This window comes from Corythoichthys intestinalis, chromosome 8, assembly GCF_030265065.1.
Source record: "Corythoichthys intestinalis isolate RoL2023-P3 chromosome 8, ASM3026506v1, whole genome shotgun sequence".
Taxonomy (NCBI): Eukaryota; Metazoa; Chordata; class Actinopteri; order Syngnathiformes; family Syngnathidae; genus Corythoichthys; species Corythoichthys intestinalis.
The window spans coordinates 53,424,587-53,447,731 of record NC_080402.1 but is presented as its reverse complement, the minus strand read 5'-3'; the positions used below and the strand labels follow the sequence as shown (position 1 = coordinate 53,447,731).

Below are 23,145 nucleotides of genomic sequence, written 5' to 3'. Positions count from 1 at the left end.
CAGGATGTTTTGCAGGAAAACCTGAGGCTGTCTGTCAGACAGTTGAAGCTAAAAAGAGGATGGAAGAACATCAACTTCAGAATGGCTTCAGAAGAACAAAATTAACGTTCTGGAGTGGCCCAGTCAAAGTCCAGGCTTGAACCCCATTGAGACGCTGTGGCATGACCTACAGACAGCGATCCATGGATCCATCCCAGGAATCTGACTGAACTACAGCAGTTTTGTAGAGAAGATTAGTCCTGATCGATGTGCCAGACTGATCTGGATTTACCGGAAGGGTCTGGTTGAAGTTATTGCTGCCAAGGGGAGGAGGGGGGCGGCACAAAATATTAAATGTGATGGTTCACTTACTTATTTCCCCCCTTCTGTCATGGTTTGCATGCTATCCTCATTAAAATATGAAAACCTATAAATGTTTGGTTGGTTTTAGTTAAAGCAGTGTTTTTTCATCTGTGTGATTTTGACAAAGGTCAGATCACATTTGATGGTGATTTTGTGCAGAAATGTGAGAAATTCCAAAAGGTTCAGATACTTTTTCATACCACTGTACTTAAGTACAATAACGAAGTACTTTTACTTCATTACATTTCTCCACTGGCTAAGAGAGAGTCAATGGTATTCATTCGTTCCATCATTCATTTATCTGGGTGAATGCAGGGTGAAAAAAATACAATGCCATCATTTATTTTTCATTCATTCATATCCTTCATTCACCGTAAAACACCTTGAATCGCCCTGTAATGGTTTTCAATTTTTTTAAAAAAACAAGCGTGCTTTAAAAAAATTTTTTAATCATAATTATTTGTAAATATTTTCTTGCGTTCTTCTGTTGCATATTTTTTTATGAGTTTGCATCGTTTAGCTGTTTTGCAGCGCCCCCATTCCCCGAGTATTGTACAGTGTACAGAAGCACTTCTGCTGCGTTGATGTGACTCTTTATTTGACCACTAGGAAGTGCAGGAGAGCGTTGTGGTGTGTGCGCGTTGCGTTTTTCAAGTGGCATAGGAAGACAGGCAGTGATTGTGTTGAACATTTGTCATTTTCCTCCGAAGCAGAGCTGGTGAAAACCGCGTAGTCTACAGCTAATTGTGCCAAAATACCTACTCTTGCCTCCTGAGGACGGTGAGTTAACCTCTGTTACCACTCTACTGCTGTCTTTTTGAGCACGAATACCTTAACTGTGATTCATATTGCACCTGTGGCGTGTTTTTGTTTGGCCGAGTTTTAAATGTAATTGACCCAATGGAATAACTCTTTCAACATGTTTTCCTTTGATTGTCATGTATAGAAACGTTTAGAAAACATTTGACGCCAAGTCATACAACTCTTTAAGATGATAAGTCAAAGAAACGGCGTATTTTACTTTGACAGTTCCAGGATGCAACACAAGAAGATGCTAATATTGTTCATTTTGCTGGATTTTCAATAAAGGTAGGGGCTGTGTCAACGACACAAAACTAAAACGTGTAGTATAATTTAGAATTTAATATATGGATGTATTTAGTACTTTGTTCCTGTTGTAGTTCTGTTGTAGTCAAGGGATGTTTTCAAGCCGCTATGGTATGGAGGTATGGTTGAACAGTACTCGATTTAGGCTAATATGAAAATAGGGTTCATGTCCAGTATATGCCTACAGATAGCCTACTGGAAATACATTTTTTTCTTAAATTTTGAGATTAGTGAGTTTAATTTGGAGGACCAAATGGGACAGAATTAAATATATAAACACATCTGTAAATAAATACATAAATGTGTAATTAATTTATTCGAGTGAGAATTGAATAAATAAAAGTTTAATTAAATGTCTCATTAAAATACCAGCTCATTTAATGTAAAATCATATAGAATTATGTCACTATTTAATTAGTTCATGGACACGTGTTGCAGCACATCATGAATTCATTTTTTTATGTCAAACTCACCGATCAAAGTCAGTGGGTGGGACTAACGCTGATCTAAGTCTTTCAAAACATGATGGCTACAGAGGATATTTCCATGATCTTTATTCAGGAATTACAAAGGGGGTCCATAGCACACAAATCCCCCAAAAAATGAAGACAAAGAAAAAAATTAAAGTGTACCACGGATAGAAAGACATGTAGTTCTTAAAAGATAAATTTTTGTACGAGTTATAATAATTTGATATTAAAACCCCTCTTAATGTTTTCATTTTAATAACATAATTTGTAAAATTATTTTAACTTGTAGGTCGCCATTGTTGTTCACCTCTCAGAGCGGTGACGCCACATGGGTACGCTGCCTTCCACAGTGTCACTCTTTAACTACATAAACATGTCATCGGTTCTGCCCTTTTAATTTCAACCCGAGTGAAACTTTAATGAGAAGGACAGCAAAAGCAAAATGAACAGGAAAGACGGGATGAGATGAGTAGGTCTCATGTGTCAAGTTCGCTAGTGACAGCACTCTCCTCCTTGAGTGACGAGAGCATGAGAGTGTTTGATGTCAAAAACTATTTACAGATCTTCACGATAAACTATTGTGTTATCCAACTTATTCCAATATTATTATGGAAATAGTTAGCATCCAGAGCTGTCGTGTGCTTTACATAGTGTATACAGTAAAATACAGCACTTTATTTTTTGCAGATACCCTGTACATCACAGCACATGAAAACTTTGATGCAGTTCGCCTATAGTGAGACATCTAATGACGTCTTACCTTATTTTTGTCACGTAAAAGCGTTGTCCAGATCGAATATATCATGCCGGTGTTCTCAGATATATTAGACTTATCAGATGTTGCTCCCGAAGCTAGCTTCCCGGTGAATAAGCAACACGGAAAACAAATAAATCTATTAAACTTAGTTTGATTGCTGGCTATTCGTATCATTTTCTGCCCAACAGATTATATTGACGCCTTATTTTGCACATTGTGATCCAAGAGGATGGTGATGGGGTGTAAGGCAGAGAGAAGGCGAGTGGACACAGGCGTTCACATTCGTAGCTCGGACCACGCCGTTTATTGGCATTAACTTCGGCAAGTCCTCCTTCGCAACTTACATTTGTATCATATAGTGAAAATACAACAAAAATAATATTCATATCTCTTAAAAAATAGTGTTCACAAAAAGAAAAGTGCTTTAATCTGTATTAATGAGGCCCTATTCTCACACAGTTAAAGAACAATGCAAAGAGAACTGGCATTCACAAATTCACAATCAAAATAGATATGCAAAATACACATAAAACTTACTCAGACTTTGGTCAAACTGTATTTAAACATTGTAGGAATTGGTTTAGCTCCACGAATACACTGGATGTCAATATTTAGTCATAATTAGGGATGGGAATTGATAGGATTTTTACAATTCCCATTCCATTATCGATATTGCTTAACGATTCGATTCTTTATCGATTCTCTTATCGATTCTAATTTGGGGAAAAAGAACAAACGTTTTGATTGGCATCGAGTTTGTTTAATCAGAACTCACAACCTTACAAACTCACAACGAAATCAAAAGAGGCCCAAAGCCTCAATGTTAACTGTGGCAATAAGTGGCAAATACACAAGAATGTGTAACATTTTACTGAAACATTTATCTAATAGAAATAAAAAATATTGGTATATATTGGCAGGTTGTTGTTCTGCCTTTGGCAATATGTGTTAAAGCAGGGGTCCCCAAACTTTTTCCTGTGAGGGCCACATAACTTTTCCCTTCTCTGATGAGGGGCCGGGGTCAGTTTGTAACAGAAAAAGTGTGACGATTGCAGAAGTGCATAAATGTAAAAAATTATTGTTTTTCAGAAAGCCACAATCAAATAACCCTTTCTGGATTCTTCACGGAATGAAAGATCGTTAAGGCTTTTTCATTGTGATGTCGAGGCCTCGAAACACTCGGAACCGGTTCCGAATTGGAATCGGATTTCGATTCCCATCCCTAGTCATAATATACAAACTATGATGCTGAGAGCCATTATCAGGTGCCTTACCATCACAACATACAATTGAACTTAAGGCACAATGGACCCGCACTGTTGGATAAAAAGAAAACTGTGGCGTCAATCGGGACAAGACACACTCATTGGCTTGATCTCTAATTAATTTGAAACTCGTCATTGACACCTTGTGGCGTATTTAAATCACTACCTTACATAGTTAAATAGTGAGAGTACAGTGGAAGCACGGTCAGCGTGGCCATGTGCTGTCACCGCCCCTCGACGTCAACAACAATGAACTACTAGTTAATTTTTTGGTTTGAAATTTTACAAATTTCATTAAAACAAAAACATTGAGAGGGGTTTTAATATCAAATTATAACTCGTACTAACATTTCTTTTAAGAACTACATGTCTATCTGTGGTTCCCTTTAAGAAGGCACAAGCAATCAGTGCACAATAAACAATCCCTATTACGCATTTTTGTACCAGAGTCCGAATCACCTGATTTTGAGAATCTGCCGATACCGAGTCCTGAGCAGTGTTGTTAATCTTACTGAAAAAAAGTAATTAATTATAGTTACAAATTACTTCTCCCAAAAAGTAATTGCGTTGGTAACTCAATTACCTGAATGTAAGAGTAATTAGTTACTTGGCAAAGTAATTGGTGATAATTTTTTTTTTTTTTTTCCCCTCAACAAAAAAAAAAAAAAAAAAAAACATTGGCCACACTATGTGAAGTTTTTTGTGAAGGTTTTTGGTACAATTGGCCCGAGCCCAATTCTTTACCCAAATTTACCCTTTACCCTGAATCAACTGTTAAAAGTTGTTAAAATTGCTCCCATTATTGCATTTGTTCCCTTCTCTCTACTTTCGACATATGAAAGTTTTAAAACTGTTTCATCATTTAAAGATAGATTCAAGTCAAGATTTTGCCGATTTAGAAGTATTTTAGATAAAAAGTTACTTAGGTTCGCTAGGAAGGTTCTCTACAACAGAGCCGTCCTAAAAAGTCTACTGCTTTAAGATGGCGGCTGTCTACTAACGCATTTAGTGCCATGCAGTGTTGTTAATTTTACTTTAAAAAAGTAATTAATTACAGCTACAAATTACTTCTCCCAAAAAGTAATTGCGTTAGTAACTCAGTTACCTGAATGTAAGAGTAATTAGTTACTTGGCAAAGTAACTAGTGATTTTTTTTTTTTTTCTCAAAAAAAAAAAAAAAACACAGGTCACACAATGTGAAGCTTAAAGGGTTTGGGGGACAATTGGCCCTAGCCCAATTCTTTACCCTCCACTTAACTAGACACAAGGGTATTGCGATAACTAGCTAGTACCTTTGCTATGTGTGGTAGTCATTTAAAGTTGTGAATCATTCTTTAAAGTTGTTAAAATTTCTCCCGTTATTGCATTAGTTCCCTTCTGTCTACTTTAAACATGTGTAAGTTTTAAAACTGTTTCATCATTTAAAGATAGATTTAAGTTAAGATTTTGCCGATTTAGGAGCATTTTAGATTTTAAAAAATTACTTAGGTTCGCTAGGAAGGATCTCTACATCAGGGCCTTCCTAAGTTCCTGAGAGGTCTACTGCTTTAAGATGGCGGCTGTTTACAAACGCATGTAGTCCTTAAAACATGTTGGCAATGCAGCAGTGGCTGTCATTTGCATCTAGTTCTATAATATGATATCTACCGTGTCATGTGGGCGTAGTTTGTCGGCTATGGCTGCAGTCAGGTATTATTGGAGCCACCTAGCATCGCGGTTGCAACAGGGTCTTCCCCACTCCTGCTCTGCTCTCGTCCCCGTGAGTCCGTTTCTCTCAGACTTTTTTTTGTTCAACCAACTTAGTAACGCATAGTAACGCACGCCTTTCCCGCCTCAGTAACGGTAACGGCGTTGCCAAGATGAGAAAAGTAATTAATTAGATTACTCATTACTGAAAAAAATAACGCCGTTAGTAACGCCGTTATATTGTAACGCCGTTATTAACAACACTGGTCCTGAGCCGATACCGGAAAAAAAGTTTTGTTGAAAAAAATAAGAAGTTCCAAACATGTTCCTGTCCCACTGCAGGAGGGAGCGTGCGAAGCTGTCAATCATCTAAAGTGGCAGAGATATTTAGCCTCAATGGAAACTCTGGCTTCAGCTATCGATTATGTCTTTAATCGTTTAATCTATCAATTAGTTACTTCGAATTATCAAGTAATCAGATTACGAACTTTTAATGTGTTGAATAAATTTTAGGATATGCTTTCAAAAGAGCATTAATTGCGAATACTAATACAAAAAATTCAGATTAAGTGTTTCTTCAAACTATGCAGAATTGCACTTTCATTTCAGAAGAGCAATAAATTAATTTAATAATATATGAAAATACCTACGCTTAGCCTCAAACGATAAAAATAAATCAATAAATGAGGCTCAAAGTACAACAAAAGAACAATTGGCTAACTTGCATAGCAAAAGTCCACTAACTTAAATGCTATATAATGCTAAGGTTTTTAATTTTTTTTTAAATTTACAATGCTCATCACAAAATGTTCAAACACATATTCTCACAAACAAAAACTGCTAAATATACTTCCAAACGAAATAACAAATGCATAAAGAAACATGATAGCTGAAAAAAACATATCTTATGTTGGTCTTAACAGGAAGCAGCTGGATTCAGCCATGTTAGACGAGTTATGGCATAGTCACTGTTGCCACTAGAGGGTAGGGTATCCACCCAAATTAGATAAAATGCAACACTTTCAAAACAAACAGTTCACTTTCAAACACCTAACCTCACAGTGTCAATTTTATTCCTGTATAATTTTATAGCGACTACGTATAAATTAACGGATAACATATCAGAGCAGGATCAGAAATCAGGACTATTGTTTTTGTTTTCCTACTTTAAGATTACATTATTCACATAATTCGCTCAAAACCTAATTTTCTCTCCTGATAAGACCAGGGGAATGGGCACAATTTATTGCCCCACGTTTTTTTTTTTTTTTTTGGGGGGGGGGGGGGTTTAGGCAGAGGTGGGTAGAGTAGCTGAAAATTTTACTCAGGTAAGAGTAGCGTTACTTAGTACAGTAAGATTATTTTATTTTATATTGAGTCATGAGTCATATCTCCCACCTTTCTTTGCGTAATTCTGTTCTGTCTTTGGCACAAGTACTTTTCTTGGCTGGTGTGCATTACCAAAAGCAAAAAAGTGACTATATAATGCAGTGCCTTGGGCTCCCTGCCTCCCCCTTTCCTCTTTCGACCACGTCACATTCTGCGTAGTCTTTCCCTCTCATGTGTATAGGCGCCTGCCCACAAAAGTGATAATGTGATGTGACGCATGAGCGTGCAGTGCAGCGTAGGGTTCTCGCTGTGTTGGTGTATGCCTGTGTGTTTGCGGAGGAGGAATGACTGTAGAGGGTTGTGTGTATGCAAGGACACACAGTCAAGTACATGCCAGACTGAAGCAGGGAGCGGAGGCAATCTGACTGCGCTTCCATGATTTTTCTCCCCCCCGTTTTTGTGACGGTGCAGCCTGAATGGAATACTGAACTGTAAGTTAGAGGTAAGGTAAGTTATGTCCTTGGATAGCATTCGTGCCTCTTTACTTTCTGCATCATGAGTATTTATCTGAAGGTGTGTATTCATGGAGGGCTTTTGAAATGTGAATGGCTTATGGACTTTGAAATCTTGAGTTGTCCAATGCTAGTCAATCATTTAACATTAACCTGTATGGTAGAAAAGTTAGCCTTGTTTGTAAATGCTATTTACAAATCTGTTTGATCTAGAAATGCATTATCATGCTAGATTCAAGCTGTTGGTTATAATTTGATTTGATTTAATTGATGCAAAATACTAAATAATGACCATTATCTTTTGAAATGTAATGGACTCTATGCAGCATTCGGGTTAAGTTGTGCATGTTGGAAAATGTGTTAAAACACAAAACTAAGTTGATGCTCAATATGGTGGCACACCAAAACATCTATGTACTGTATGTCTTGAAAAGGTGGAAAAGCGCTATATAAGTGTAACACCATTTACCATTTGAAAAGTAAAAAAAATAGACGCATTTCTAATTTAGAAAATATCCATATTGGGCTACTGAACCTACTTATTAAACAGAATAGCAGAGGTTATTGAGTGGTCCATGTACCTTGTAATAATACAGTATTGACGGCAGAAACTGTTAGGCGTCTGATCTTTCCGCAGGAATCGCTTAATGTTTTGTCATTCATAGGGTGCATTGGTTGTTCATTCATGCACCATTCCTCTACAAAGTTATACTGTGCCCTATTAAAAGTCTGGCAGCTGATAACAAAGCTATTGGTTGCCCTGGACCAAGGGTTTAGGTACAACAACATTGGTAGGGAATATACAACAGTGTAGCATGTACACTTTTTGCTGGGAATGGGACATTAATAAACACTTTCATGTGTATTGGTTCCGGTGATACAACTTTCGATTCAAACCTTTGTTTTCAAAAACTACTAAAGAAACATTTTGAAGTGCAAGTCCCTTTTAAAAAAAAAAAAAAAAAAAAAACCCGGGGAGCTATCCAAGAATAGGTCCACTTCTGTGGGACACTGCAGCACACTTAGACTGAAACTGAAGTACTGTAATATAAAAGTGTTTTTGGAAAAAAAATAACTAAAAATTAATCTGAGCTATCCAAGGACCTATCTACATCTGAGGCATACTAGACTACCCCAAGACTCGAAGCAAAGTACTCTCATGAAATTCTGATGTGTGATTCCATTTCACAAAATCATCTTTTTTTTCATGTCAGTTCATGTTCAAGTTAGGGTCCCACTGAAGTGGACGATAGCTCCCCGTTTTTTTTTTTTTTTTTTTAAACAAAGGGACTTGCACTGTGAAGCCACAACGTTGCATTACCGTAATGCACATAATGCAAACAATGATCTAAATGAGGGACGACTAGCTTGACTTGGTTTTTCCTTGGCTGGCCTGACCGCGGTAGTTTTGTAGGTTAGCAAGTTCACACAGTTAAATGTTATGGTAACTCTGATGCAGGTCGGATTTTCAGTCCCTCCTCTTTGAAGGTGGCATGTTGTTGGCATGAATCTGTCGGGTCTGTGTGAGTGTGCGTGTGTGTGGGTTGGTGCGTTTGATGGGGGGGGGAAAAATGGACCGGCACATTCATCAAGTAAAAACGGATGAATGTAAGTCTGCACAAAATGAAAATAATTCACTTATTAATGGGAGGGTCTATTCTAGCCTTACAACATATGGGAAGACAATCTAAGTTGCCTATATAACTGAACTCATTTTATAATGCAAATAAGGTTGCTTAAAAGTTGGGGGGGGCAATTTGAGCAATCTGATAAGTTGGTAGTGTTATGCCCCTATCATCCCTACGCAAACCTACGGCCTTGTCTTGATAATATGCATAATATTTTGTGGGACTGGCATCAAAGTAAATACAAAAGCTAATCTAGAAGTCACGATTACAGTGAATGTAACTGTAACTGGTGGGAGTGCTGTGCTCGTTTCTCTAGATGGTAAATTCCTGAGATTTGTGTATTTTATATTTTACATAGAAAAAAGAACCAAAGTATTTTAGTGCAGGCTTTGCGAGCCATTTTGATGGTTTCATTGCTTCATTTGGCAGCTATGTTACAACATGTTACGGCAAGCTGCTTTGGTGCCTGTGCATGAACTAGCAAGAAGACCATACCAAGACTGCTAATATTTTGTTTAAGAAACAGCTTTTTGTTGTTGGAGTTTGTATTCTTTTCTTTCATTCTAGTATTTGGCCGGTTGCTTTTCTTGAAAATTTATGCTAACACATTTTTTAAGCATTTTCATTAGTTGTTGTTTTCCCAGGTCACAAGCATGTGACAGAGGCACAGGTGGATGCACCTGATTTGCTAGATTAAATTTAAGACGCAGATGATCAATATAATATATTTTGTTTTCTCTCTCAGTGTTGTATGGTGACAATTGTCCTGCTGTTTGAGCGATCCCCTGCTGTACAGTTCAGTCATTGTATTGCGCTGCGTCAATTATTGGTTTAGTTCTTCTATTTAGATTTACTGAGGCAAAAATAGACCATCATCATTGTACAAATTAGGGCTGAACGAAATTGAAAAAAACTGACATTGCGACTTTTGGGGGGTTTGCGATATGTTACGATATATATTGCGATATCAAAACTAGAAGAATTTTCACCAGTTTACTTGAATAGCTCTGTTTAGGAAGACTTTAGTTGACTCACTATGAGCACATTGTAATCATTAGAGATGTCCCGTTCCGATCACATGATCGGAAATCATCGCCATTTTTCAGGGGATCGGAATCGGGTGAAAAGGATCGGGTTTTATGTTTTTCTGCTTCATACTCGTGAAGCCTCTCACCCTCTCTCCTGCTAAGCAGTGTGACCAAACTGTTTTTCTTGGTCACCAGTGCAGCTGGCATTTGGAACTTAGTTAATGATGATTGACAGGTTTGTAGCTTTGATCAGGCCAGAGATGCCTCGATGGCTCTACGATCAAAGCACAAATGTTAAGCTTGGTCCATATTACAAATTGATTTCTTTTATGTCCAATCGAAACTGGAACTTATTCATACATTTGGAATCGAGATTTGTTGAAAGAATATCATTTTACTGCATAAAATGGGTTGCTTTAATTAACTGACTAGTAAAAGCTAACTGATTGTTCCCATTGGAGAAAGCCATCTGGGGTCAAGTTGAAACAATGCAGAGCTGAGGATTTGTCTGCATTATTGCTTCAATATAGCAGTTCTGCTCCTCTGCAGTTCAGACTGCATGAAGAGTTCTGACCATGTATGGCCATTCGATGTGCTAGCCAGAGCTCTCTTGTAATGGCAAATATTTCTTTTGAGAGCAGTTCACAAATGATTTAACTCTCTTTTCTGTAGTTCAAAGTAATCTCTATCCAATCTGGTGCATGTTTTCCTGTTAAGATGGTGCCAAAGTTGAAGAAAATGTTAGATGGTTACATCATAGCTCGAGATGCACTTCAGTTACTGCAGGACTACATTGTGATTGGAATGGCAAACAGCCAAACTGATCCCTTTTTTGCTTTTGTTTCTTACATGTGTGTATTGCTGTATTGCTGATTCCTGCAATAATACAGGTTGTCTTTCAGAAAATTGTTTAGCTTACCATCTTATTTGCAAATACTGCTCTCATGTACATTTTGCTGGTATTTTTTTTTTTCATGAATTTGTAACAGTCTCAATAACTCCACCACGAATTAAATAGAATGATGTCGTATCAGTGAATAAATTTACTAGGGCTGCAGCTATCGAATATTTTAGTAATCGAGTAATCGACTGAAAATTCTATCGATTAATCGAGTAATCGGATAAAACAAATATATTTTTAGGTGAAGAGCAATTATACATATACATGAGAAAACAAGACATTTCATCTAATCTTGAACCATTTTCAGTCAATCAATGTCTTTATTTTCGTTGTATATTGTTGAAAACAGCCAACAATTGCATCTCAGGTGTAACTAGAATAAAAAAAAAAGACTAATTCACTGCTTTCACTCAAAAAACTTTTAGATCTTATTAATATATATATATATCTTACCTAAAAATGCCGTTACGCTTGATAACACACATCACTTAAAAGTTAGGATTTTTTCCCCACGTGTTTCAATTGAATTTCTCATTGTGTCAAGCCATTTTTAAGTTCTAGTTAAGTTTTAAGTTAGTCTAAACTGTAAGTCCTGATAGGATTTTGAGTTTTTGCAGTGTTCAAAATAAATGTATGATACAGGCTGTATTGGAGCACATTAGGGACCAGTGCTACTTGGTGTTTTATCCAGCAATGACTACTGAGCTAAAATTGATAGTTAGCATGATTACGTTTTTATTTTACACCCTCATCACTCCACAATGCTATGTTATGTTAAAGCCTGTATGTAAGACACGTTAGCCACGCATCGACAGTGGTCATAATTAATTGAAACCTAGCCCTCCGCAGGGCTAACGTTCCGTGAGCTAGTAGCGACAGTAACGTTAATCTTATTTATTAGCGCTTAGCGCTCTTTATTAGCGCTCTTTATTAGCGCTTAGCGCTGTACTGCTTTAAGATGGCGGCTGTTTACAAACGCTGCCCAGACGCGGCCGAGTCTGTCAATGCTCATCTAGTTCAACATACATGTGATCTCAATGAGACGCGCCAGACGCTGCCTGTTACCAATGTAGCATTGTGCGGGCTAGTATTTAGCAACGTCGGCGTCGTTTGTGGCGGCTGTCGGCTGCGGTAAGTTTTTTTTTTTTTTCCCTTCTTCCTCTCCGCACGTGACAGCGCGTTGTCCCGCATTAAAAGTAGTCCTAGCAAAACGTGATGCTTAGAGCTGTCAAAATAAACGATTACTCGAGGTGAATAAAATTACTCGGATCAGTTTTTAAACTCGAGTTACTCGAGTTGCTCGAGTACTCGTTTCAGCTCTAAAATTTACTATATAACTCCTATCAACATGTTGATCCACGAGCATTGTTTTTGCTTCATGCAAGCACACCCTGTTGCAACACTATCAGTCACTTCCCAGAACACTAAACACTTGAGTGTTTGACCACAGAACAATTTAAAATAGACATGCCTTCAGCTGTGATATAATGGATAGAATGTTGATCTCTCACACATTTTTTAGAGTGACTGATTCTACGTCTGCATTATTATGTTATACAGGGTCTTCAACATATTTGACCACACAGACATTTAAGCAGTGTGTACAAGCCCCCCCCCCCCCCCCCCCCCCCCCGCCAACCACACACACACACACACACACACACTGTGCCGAACTAATCTTTAAGGGCAGAATCAAAATTAATATACCTACGTGCTTTGATGTTACTGCATTCACACAGCTTGCCACTAGCCATATATCTAGTCCCTAACCAAAAAATAGTTAAAAACAGTTTTTGGGCTTAAGATAACAAATATTGTTTACCTAGTATTATAGCTATTCATCCTTGTGTGGCTGGCTGTAGCCTGAGAAGGCTGTTATTTCTATAGCAACCACTTTTAATGTGGATGTGATTTCACAAAAGATTGTGTAGCTTGGACCAGTGCCTCATATACTCTTGGCAGCATCTGTTCAGGCTGCAGAAGGGTGCACAGGGCACTTTGCTGCTGTAATGTGACGCAGTGCTGCGCTTACCAAATGTTTTGACGAGCTGCATTACTGGTCTTATAGACGAATGTGTGTTTTAGATTTGTATATATCTGCCTAATATAAACATACGATATACAGACATAGTATTTATCCATTTTTTTTTTTTTATGTAGCTGAAATCGCAACAGTCTCAAATGGGATTATAGGCCTATAGTTGACAGAAAAAACAATATCCCCTGATCTTACCACCCAATTGGCAACAACAAAACTAAAAACGCTATAAAAGAAGGAACCACAAACGGAGGGAGGATCCCCCTTCGAGGATGGCCAGGCTGCAACAGATACTGAGTAGGCAACATTTATGCATACATACAGTGTTAGACAGCGTTGTCGATGACGACAACGAAAATATTTCGTCAACGAAAACTTTTTTCATGATGATAAGACTATAATGAGCTAAAAATGTGATTTGGGAGTTGATCATCACACACTAAATGTAACTTGTAGCGTTAGCATCGTATTCACGTTAGCATTAGGCGGCTACCGTCTTCTTAAAGTTAAACTTTTTTTTACTTCCAGTTCGTGGCGTCCAGGTGGGTATTATTAATTGAATGTACTGTTTTCCTGCAAAGTGTGTATTATCTCCAATTTGCCGTTGTCCTTGTAGATCGACGCTTCAACATGTGCTCGTCTGTCAATGTTCATTCGAAATACTTGGAAACATGTATTTTTGGAGTATTTTTTTATTTTTTTATATTTACAGACGAAAACATTTTTAGTAAACATCGACTAAAACTGGATGAAATTAGTCTCGGGTTTTCGTCAACAAAAACTAGACGAAGACAAACACATTTTAAGATGACTAAAATATTACTATCACTAATAAGTATTTTCATCCAAAAGGCTAACACAAAAATTAAAAGGGCTGCCGAAAACTGGTGTTAGCTAAAACAACATGACAGTTGCTCTAGCGCACAGGTGTCAAACCAATTCCAGAAAGGGCCTAGTGGGTGCAGATTTGCTTTCCAACCAATGAAGAGGACACCTTTTCACCAATTATATCTTTTACATGTGTAATCAGTTAAACTTTGTCAGGTGCTGCTTGTTTCAGCATGAAGTTCATTGGTTAAACTCTCTGCGCGCTATCGGTTGGAACAAAATCCAGCGCCCACTAGGCCTTTTCTGGAATCTGTTTGACACCTGTGCTCTAGCACAATGTAGCACCAAAAGGTAGATGTATAGCCTACAAGCTTGACCATATTTAGTTAATTTCCTGAAAATATATACTTTTTTCAATTTCTTTGAAACACCAAACAATTCTTAAGTCAATTTTACAGTGACATTGTTAAAACAAATGTAGTAATACTCTTGCCATTAGTGTTATCAAAACTCACAATAACATTTTGACTTTGACACTGTTATTGGGTTACCAAACGTCCTCTTTTGCCCGGAAATGTCCACTTTTCATATCCTGTCCGGGACGTCCGGTGGGGTTTTATAAATTCATGAAAATGTCCGGTTTTCATTATTTTTCACCGGACCAATTAGCGTGTGTTGAAATTGACGCTTTGCACAGAATGCTACGGTATTGTGCTGCCTGTAAGTGTTCTCAGAGAGACTGCCCACTGCCAGTAGTTAAGACTTTTATTACGATCAATATGTATGTAATCAAATACTCCTATACCCAAAAGAATAATTAAGTCGAAAATAGCTTTATTCTACTTTAGATACAAATTTTCGCATGCGTGAGCAGTACCAGACTGGTTTTATCATGGCGTCAACTGTCAATTCTCATTCACAAACATACCTTCGTCATGACAGGAGCTCACAGGCTATCGGTATGTACACTTGCTAAACTTACTTTACTTATGGCAACTGTTGACTTCTGTCGGAGGTTTGTACTGGTGTGATCTGTAAAATCACGTTTGGTGTGGCATCGCTGTGCTGCCGATGATTGTAAACTTTTATAGCAATGTTTCATTTTGCCTCTGCTACTGGTGTTCACTAATAGGGCAGCTGTCAGTGAGCTAAACCGCGCTGGGCATTATGGGAAATGAAGTTTCGAACTGCTGCGTTTGATAAGATGCTGGTTGAATCGTTTTTCAGTTTATTTTGGTTATGGTTTACTTGCAATCTAGAACATTGAATGAGAACTAGAAACTGCAATTTCTGGAGAAATTAGTATGGGCTTTGCTGTGTGGAGATACAGATCATAGCCCCGCCCAGATTGGTTTGGGGACATTTCGGCGAAGATATCAGGTCACTTCCTATTGATTTGGGGACTTTTGAGGGACTTGTCCTGGTCATATCAGGTCATTTGGGGACATTTGAATGAACAACAACTGAGTGGGAATAAAAATTTGTAAACGACAATTGTTATGATAGAAATTTATGGGAAATGTTTAGTTCGCATATAGCGTACTGTGTGTGTGTATTGAATGGACTACATTTCAATGAGTCATTATATTATAAGAATTTTTTTTAAAAAATCATTATTTAACCATTTTTTTTTAATTGTTCGATTATTTTATAGGAATAGTAAAGCCTGTTGAGTAACCTCTGAGAATTTGAATTTGTGTCTTTGGTTATATGCTATATGGCTATAGTATTTTTTTTTTTTTTTTCATAAAACTGAATTTTTCTATCCAGACGGAGGAGGCATTCTTTGAATATATTAAAGTGACAAGTGTCTTTGCGTGTCTTGAAAAGCGCTCTAGAAATAAATGTATTAGATAGGCATCTTTGAGTGAACTTCCAGTAAAATTCAGGCATCTCGAGGCCAGGCCGAGTGTCCTCTTTTTTGGAAATCAAAATATGGTCACACTACACTATTAACTCTATCAAGTACAGTAAATGTGTAAAATGTGTATGATTGCAAACACCTAAAACATGAGAGCAATCCTAAAAGGAAAAAAACTAATTCAAGATCCCTCCAGCACTTGGGATTTCTAGCTTTACAGCAGTACAGTATGTGATGTAATTATTATCTTAAAGATACACGATAATATCGGTTACCGATAATTATCGGCCGATAATGGCAATTATGACGTCACACAGATAATACAGATAATTTTTTTTTTTTTAAATTAACCGATAATGCAATCCGATAATTATATACTTGATTTAGCCTCCAAATGTGCGCAACCAAGCAGTTTTCTCCACTTCTCCACCGCCGCCTGCTCAACCCCTCCCCTCTCTGAAGCTCCTGTGGGAGGAGGGGTTGAGGAGTACGGCGTCATAGAGGAGGCGGTGTTAAACATCAGTTGAGGCGCTCACACTAGCGTGCGTGTGTTGCTTTTCCCGTGTGTGAATGAAATAAACGACGCTCTCGCCATCTACAAAACAGTTCCACGAGGCGTAAAGAAAGCGTCCTCATTGGACACCACTAACCCAGCAGCCATTTAAAACTGCATCACAATGATTTTTGGAACGAATACGAGGCTGCTGCTAGCGCAAATGCTAAAGCTATTGTAAACGCAAATAAACTATAAAGGAAGCTACGGGGCTTGTGACGATACAGAGACGCTGCGGTCCTCCCGGAGTCGGGTTGTTTGGGAATGCAGCCCAAAGCGGGTGGTAAACTCCCATCTATGACTAAACACCTCACGAGACCGATAGTCGAGAAGTAGCTAACTGTCTTCCGACGGAGCCAGCCGGGCAGACTGAAGGACACAGGCGGGAAGAAATTCCCGAAATGACCCGATACCCAAACCCCTGGATGAAAAAATAATGCAGTTTATACGACCACGATTCTTCGTGAAAGACATGCCGATCACGTCAGTTTTACCACGGACATTTACACAAGTTATTTACACAAGTTACAATTACACAATCTTATTTGAGTGTTGAAGACTAGTTAACCCTTGAGAGTCGAAGGACGCGCTGGCGCGTCCTCAGCGCACGTCGTCTTTGAAGCACCCTCACGTTTTAATTACGTCACCCACATGCCGTTGGTTGGTCTCGTTTTAAAGTGCGGAAGTTGCGGTTTACTCTCGTTGTTGTTTGAAGTCAATCGACCAACTAAAACGTGAGATATTGTCATTTAAGTTTTATAGTTTTATTGTCCTCTCAAAAAAACATTAAAACGCTGCATGGATCATTTGTTTATGTCTATATTTCCATCATTTCTTGCCCTTTTTCAAAACGGAAGCTCCATGAAAAAAACACAAATCAAACAAACCCTTTCGAAGTCACAGTGGAAGCACAAAATGCGTTTTTTATTTTTTTATGTTTTATAAATATAACTGCCGTGCGAGGTTCCACCGAACGAGAGGGAGCGAGCGGCGGCCGTTTGAAACGAGCGAGCGAGCGACTTTGTGTGACTTTGAGAATGAACGGAAAACTAAATTTAGCGCAAGCAATTGTGCTTTTTGATCAACTTGAGGAAGAGGATGGTCCAAATTCGTCATCATCGTCTTCTTCGGAAGAGTCCTCGAGTGAAGATAGTGACGGATTTGAACACGTGGGTGACGCCATCGACGAGCAGAGGTAAGCCAACTCACTTTTTTTTTTAATGCTGAAAAAGTTTCTTTTGAAAGTTTCTTTTGATATTGCAAGACAAAGTTAATTTTGATGCAATATAAGTGTGTGTTTGTGTATATAATAATAAAATGTGCATATCAGATCAAAGTATAATTTGTGGTCTTCTTTCTATATGAAGATTAGGGATGTAGCACATATTCAGCTGTGGTATTCTTTCTATTGTCATACATATAGATTTCCATTATTATTTATTGCTGTATATATTTTTATTTTATACTTTATTATTTTCATAAATACTGACTTTTTTTCATGTACATTTATAGTGACAATGAAAGTAAAGTGAAATGAAAATGGAAGGGTGGAAAGAGGACCGACACCCTATGGAAGTGTGGGCTGTGTGATGTAGCACTGTGTCTAATTCCAGAACGAAACTGCTTTTCGGAGTGGCATGCCTGAAAAAAATTTAACTTGTTTATTGTAAATATTTTTGAAAATACTTTTTTCCCAATGTTATATATATATATATATATATATATTTTTTTTTCCCCCCACAATCAGTCTTCTCAATTTGTGTATATAAATGTGTGTTCAAGAAGCTTGATTGTGTGTACATAGTTTTCATCAGGTGACGGGCCGCAATACCTAAACTCATAAAGAGATGGCCTCTAAACACTTTTTGTGTTAGATGGTATATTTCTTCACTGTTCTTCACTGTTTGGTCTGCTGTATATAACCTGTTTTGCCTAGAGCATGTATAAAGGCAAAAAACGCCTATGGCTATACCTGTTGTTTATGTTGAATTGTCAAATATAGACTATTTATTCTAAATTTTTTTGGTTGAATGTTCATCCTAACATGTTGAATAAATATTACAAAGTTTCAAAAAGGTTCGTTACGCATGTTTGGTTGTCAATTGGACATCAGTATTAAAAATTTTGACAAAACGATTTTGGAATTTTTGGTCTTTTTGGGCCCAAAATGATGATTTATAATTGGTCAGTGAAGGAAACAACAGTTTGGACATGAAGTTCAAGGTGTCACAAAAAAAGGGACCAAACCAGGCCATCATAAACAATTCTTTCTTTGAAATATAAAGGCAACTTCAAAGGCATGCAAAATCAGACAAAATAGGCCCAGACCTTAAAGGGTTAACAGATGAATGCGCCAGATTATTCCACTTACTTGAACTAAATATTGCCATTTGTTCTTATTAAGCCCAAACATCTAAAAAAAAAAATGTCATTTTTTTACCTAAATCAAGAAAAAAATGCTTTCAAATAATGTTTTGAACCATATATATTCTTGAATAAAGAACATTTCTGTTAAGCTTATTTTCAGCTGGCTATTTTTCTTCAAAAAATCTGAGTGAAATATACTTGAAGTGCTGGCAGTTAATTTCACTTATTTCCAATAGATTTACACTGAAAACAAGGGAATTTAACTAGTTTTAAGGAGTTGTGTTTTTGCTGTGTACCAATGTTATACGTTAGGAATGGCTTACTTTTAAAGCCATTTTTGTGCAATTTATGTATTTACTCTGTAAGTAATTGTTGCCAAAGGTTTACCTTTACACAATGTCAGACAATCTGTCTTTATTTAGATGTTGGAATTTACTACTTGTTCACATTTGATGTTGGGAAAAAAAGAGCAATAATATTTTTGCACAGTAATATTTTCTCTTGTGTATACTTTAAAATTTTACATAAATCTTTTAATAAAATTATCTGCTATCGGTTGGAACGAGGAGGAAATTATCGGTTATCGGTATCGGCTGAAAAATGCATTATCGTGCATCACTATCTTAAATAATACAATACTTGAACATTGTTCGAAGTAATTGCATTGTCTCAAACCCTGTTTGGAATACAAATAGCGATGAAGGGAGGCGCTGTATAGTCTTTACATAGTTGACTGACTACATCGCAGTGAACGCCTGAAGGTAGCCGCAGTCCCTATTACATGACCTTAATGTGTTAGCGATTGTCTGCTCTTTGCTGTGCTGAATTTCCGTGCACAGGAGCAAGCTGATTGAGATGTCAAGTGAGTTCACAATCTAATTGGATTAGGCCTCCTCAACTAGTGAAACCACCTTTCATGCCAAAGTCATGTGTTCTTCAGAGCTGGTTTTCTTAAGAATTGTGCACAAAATGTATTCAGAATTAGCAAAAGGAATAGAAGAAAATAATTAGTTTCAAAGTCAAACTGTTACAATAAAAAAAAATCTTTAATGACAATGTGTTACGTAATGTTCCTAATGATACATAGTCTAAAGTGATATAAAGACAGTTTAGTCAATCTTTAATTTGACAAATGAAGGACTCAGAAGAAACACGTTCTAAGGGAAGATTACCTAGCCTAGTTAATACTACATGCAGATCACTTTACATTGAGTTTGTTCATACAGTATGCACTTTGGCCAATGATGATAAATACACCGGTATTTCTACTCTGCATAATTGTATTAGTGTTTTTATTTTCGTGACATTTTACTGTGCTATTGTTATAATACAGTAAATTCCAGTTTTATGTTCATGTCCACATCTGGTAGCATTTTTATAAAAGCCAATAAAAAACATGATTAAGGGAAAGAAATAAGGTGCAAATTAAAAACTAATAATAAAATGGACTGTTGGATGTCAAACTCTTACACTATTTTTTTCTACAGGAGCGATAAATCACGCTCTAATATTTTTGAAGGGGGTTACACAGCATATGCTGCAGTCTTGCGTGGCATTGTCCATGTAACAGGGCTTCCCTGCCAATTGAAAGACCTATTTTTCCAAAACTGTTTTGGCTGAAAATAGTTCCACTGTGTGAATACATCATCAATCACTTACCAAAGGCATATCTTCCTTTTCTCTATACCTGGAGAGTGCTTGTGCCATAACACGATAATGAAGATGGCAAGCTGTCCTTAATCTGATCATCTTTATATAGCTGCTCCTCCCAATACTTTGCCCCTGACCCATATACAGTACTGTACACATGCACGCAAGCACATATGTACACCGACGCACATGCATTTAAAATGTAGTTTGTTTGTTGAATAAAGGAAACTATGTTGAAAACCTGAAATATTTGTGATCCTGGAAATAGTTTGTCTCACTGGAAATACAATAATAATTAAAAGGCCATTAATGTGGAGCAACTATCACAATGTGGGTCGTTGACATCAGTTTTTTGACCTGTTGTAAAAGCTGAAAGTGCATCACAAATCCACACAGACCTAAAAGTGTTGCTATTCCTGTGTTAATTTTGATAAAAATCAATCACATCAGACATTACTTTTGAATTTCGGTTGAACATTGGGCTGCAGCAGTCGATTATTTAAGTGATCAATTAATCTATCAGTTAGTTCCAATAATGGAGTATTCATATTAGACTAAGATTGCACATTCAAAGAGCATCAAATGGGAAAACAAAATAAAAATTCCATTCCATTTTCAAACTATGCAGAATTGCACTTTCACAAGAGCAATTAATGCATTTAACAATGAATTAAAATACCAGAGCTTAAAAAAAAATAATAAATGAGGATCGAAGTAGACGGGCAATGACGGGTTAAAAAAAATTACATGCGAATAAAGTTTAGAATGGCGGGCGCTCGCGATACAAGCGGTTGTTACTGGCACCCCCAAGGGGGCCGCTGTTATTTCAATGTGACCGGCGTTGTCAGATTGAGCAAAGAGGAAGAAAGTGGGCGAGCGAGCGAGAGAGAGGGAGCGAGAGTTGAGTGGTTTCATCCCCCACGTTTTTGTTTTGGTCAATAAAAGTATCCATAAAGAGCCATCCGACGCCTCTCGGTGTTTTTATGCACGCCACCGCCTTCCCGAGGAGGAAATCGGACGAACCCAGACGAACCGACGACAACGAGCCAAGTGAATCGCCGGTGAGGAGTTGAAAACACCGCCAATTTCCAAATAGGGCAGAGATGGTAACACGTGAACGCGGCATAAAGCCAAAAAAGCGGACCAGAATAGCCAGAGCCTGGAATTATTTCAAGGAAAATATGAATGGTGCCACCGTGTGTACTCTTTGCTAAACTGAGCTCGCATACCACGGTAGCACGTCGGCTATAAACGAACACTTGAAGCGCCGTCACCCAAGTATAATTTTCGAAGACAACAAGAAACAACAAGCTAGCGGATTGTAAGTCCAACGATTTTTTAAATGGAAGTTGCCTTTATGTGCGTCGTATCAACGTGCATTTTTATTTAATAAAATAATTAATTATATATTTTTTAAAATTATTGTTAAATTTATTAGGATCATGGACGCTCCCACTGAAGGAAAATATATACATATATCCTGTATATAAATAATATAATAAAAATATATATGGAAACACCACTGGCCTGCTTACTGTAATCCATGTCTGCACTAATGTTAGTTATTTAATATTATAAAGTTACATATAGTAGTATACTATAAAATTAATACTATAATTTTTGTTACTGTGGGTATGTGTGCCTTTCATTCAAAATAATTGTGGTAATATTTCAGTGTGCCCTCTGCTTTATCTATTTTCAGGTTAAAACAAACAAAAGTTGAACAGTTTTTCCCCTCCCCCCAAAATGCGGAATGCACACCGGAAAGAGCATCTGAACTCACACAAAGTATTCTGAAAATGATTGTCCGGGACATTGCAATTCATTTTAACATTTAGAACAATATAGACAATGACATACCGCAAAAATAGTAAGAATTGTTTTGACTCCTGTTAAAAAGGTGAAGTCACAGTGTTTCCGTTTACATTTTTTTGCAACAGTTTATGCCAGCAGCATTTGACCTCATTGTTTGTGATTTATTATTGATATTTATGTTATTTATTTATACGTTAATAATTTAGGTGTTCCAAAATGTTTTTTGTGAATTAATAAGCTTTAACAAAAATTTCATTATTAAATTAGTAAAAAAATAAATTTTTAAATTTTATTAGTCGACTAATCGTAAAAATAGTCGGCTGACTAATCGGGAGGAAATTAGTCGTTTGGGACAGCCCTAGTCCGAACACATATTCCCACACAAAGAACTGCTAAATATACCTCTAAACTAAATTACGAATGCCTAAACAATCATATTAGCGCAAACAAAAACTCCAACTGATGTTGGTCTTGACAGGGAGCAGCTGGATCCAGCCATGTTAGATATGTCTTATTCACTGTTGCCACTAGAGGGCATATGATCCACCCAAATCAATAAAACTAAAGGAAAACACTTTAAAACCAAACCATTACAACGCCACTCTAATTAAACACATCTTTGAAGCAGTCAAATTTAATTCAAAGATTTTTTCTAATCGTATTACTTGAGTTAATCGAATAATCGTTGCAGCACTAGTGGAACACAATGATTTTAAAGGCCTTTTGATGGTATTGATGTGACCTTAGCTTTATTTTATTGCAGAAGCTTTTATTTATTTATTTTTATCTCAACTAGCTTTTGGGGCAGTCACTGAAATCAGATGATTTTTTTGTAACTTACAATAGGATTTATAAACATCTCAACAGGTATTTTGTCCATAAGCTTGTTTCTGAGTTATTTAGAAAACAGAACAAAACATAAAATACATAGAGCAAAATTCGTGTGGACCACATTAATGGACCTATCGCAAAAGCCCCGCCCCCTTGTAAAACTCCGTCAACCCAAGG

General features: G+C 37.2%; 1 protein-coding gene across 5 annotated transcripts in view; it reads left to right on the top strand.

Moving 5' to 3' along the window:
* The first annotated feature begins 968 nt into the window (after positions 1-968).
* LOC130920053 (microtubule-associated tumor suppressor 1 homolog) overlaps positions 969-23,145 on the top strand; it is a 115,767-nt gene continuing 93,590 nt past the window's right edge. Inside the window, exon 1 of one of the 5 annotated variants that reach the window (XM_057842883.1) lies at positions 969-1,122. The gene's annotated coding sequence lies outside the window, so the exon portion shown is untranslated. Of the gene's footprint in view, positions 1,123-7,267; positions 7,464-11,220; positions 12,157-23,145 lie in introns of those variants that run through there. The other 4 variants (XM_057842886.1, XM_057842885.1, XM_057842884.1 and 1 more) reach the window with 4 other exon arrangements.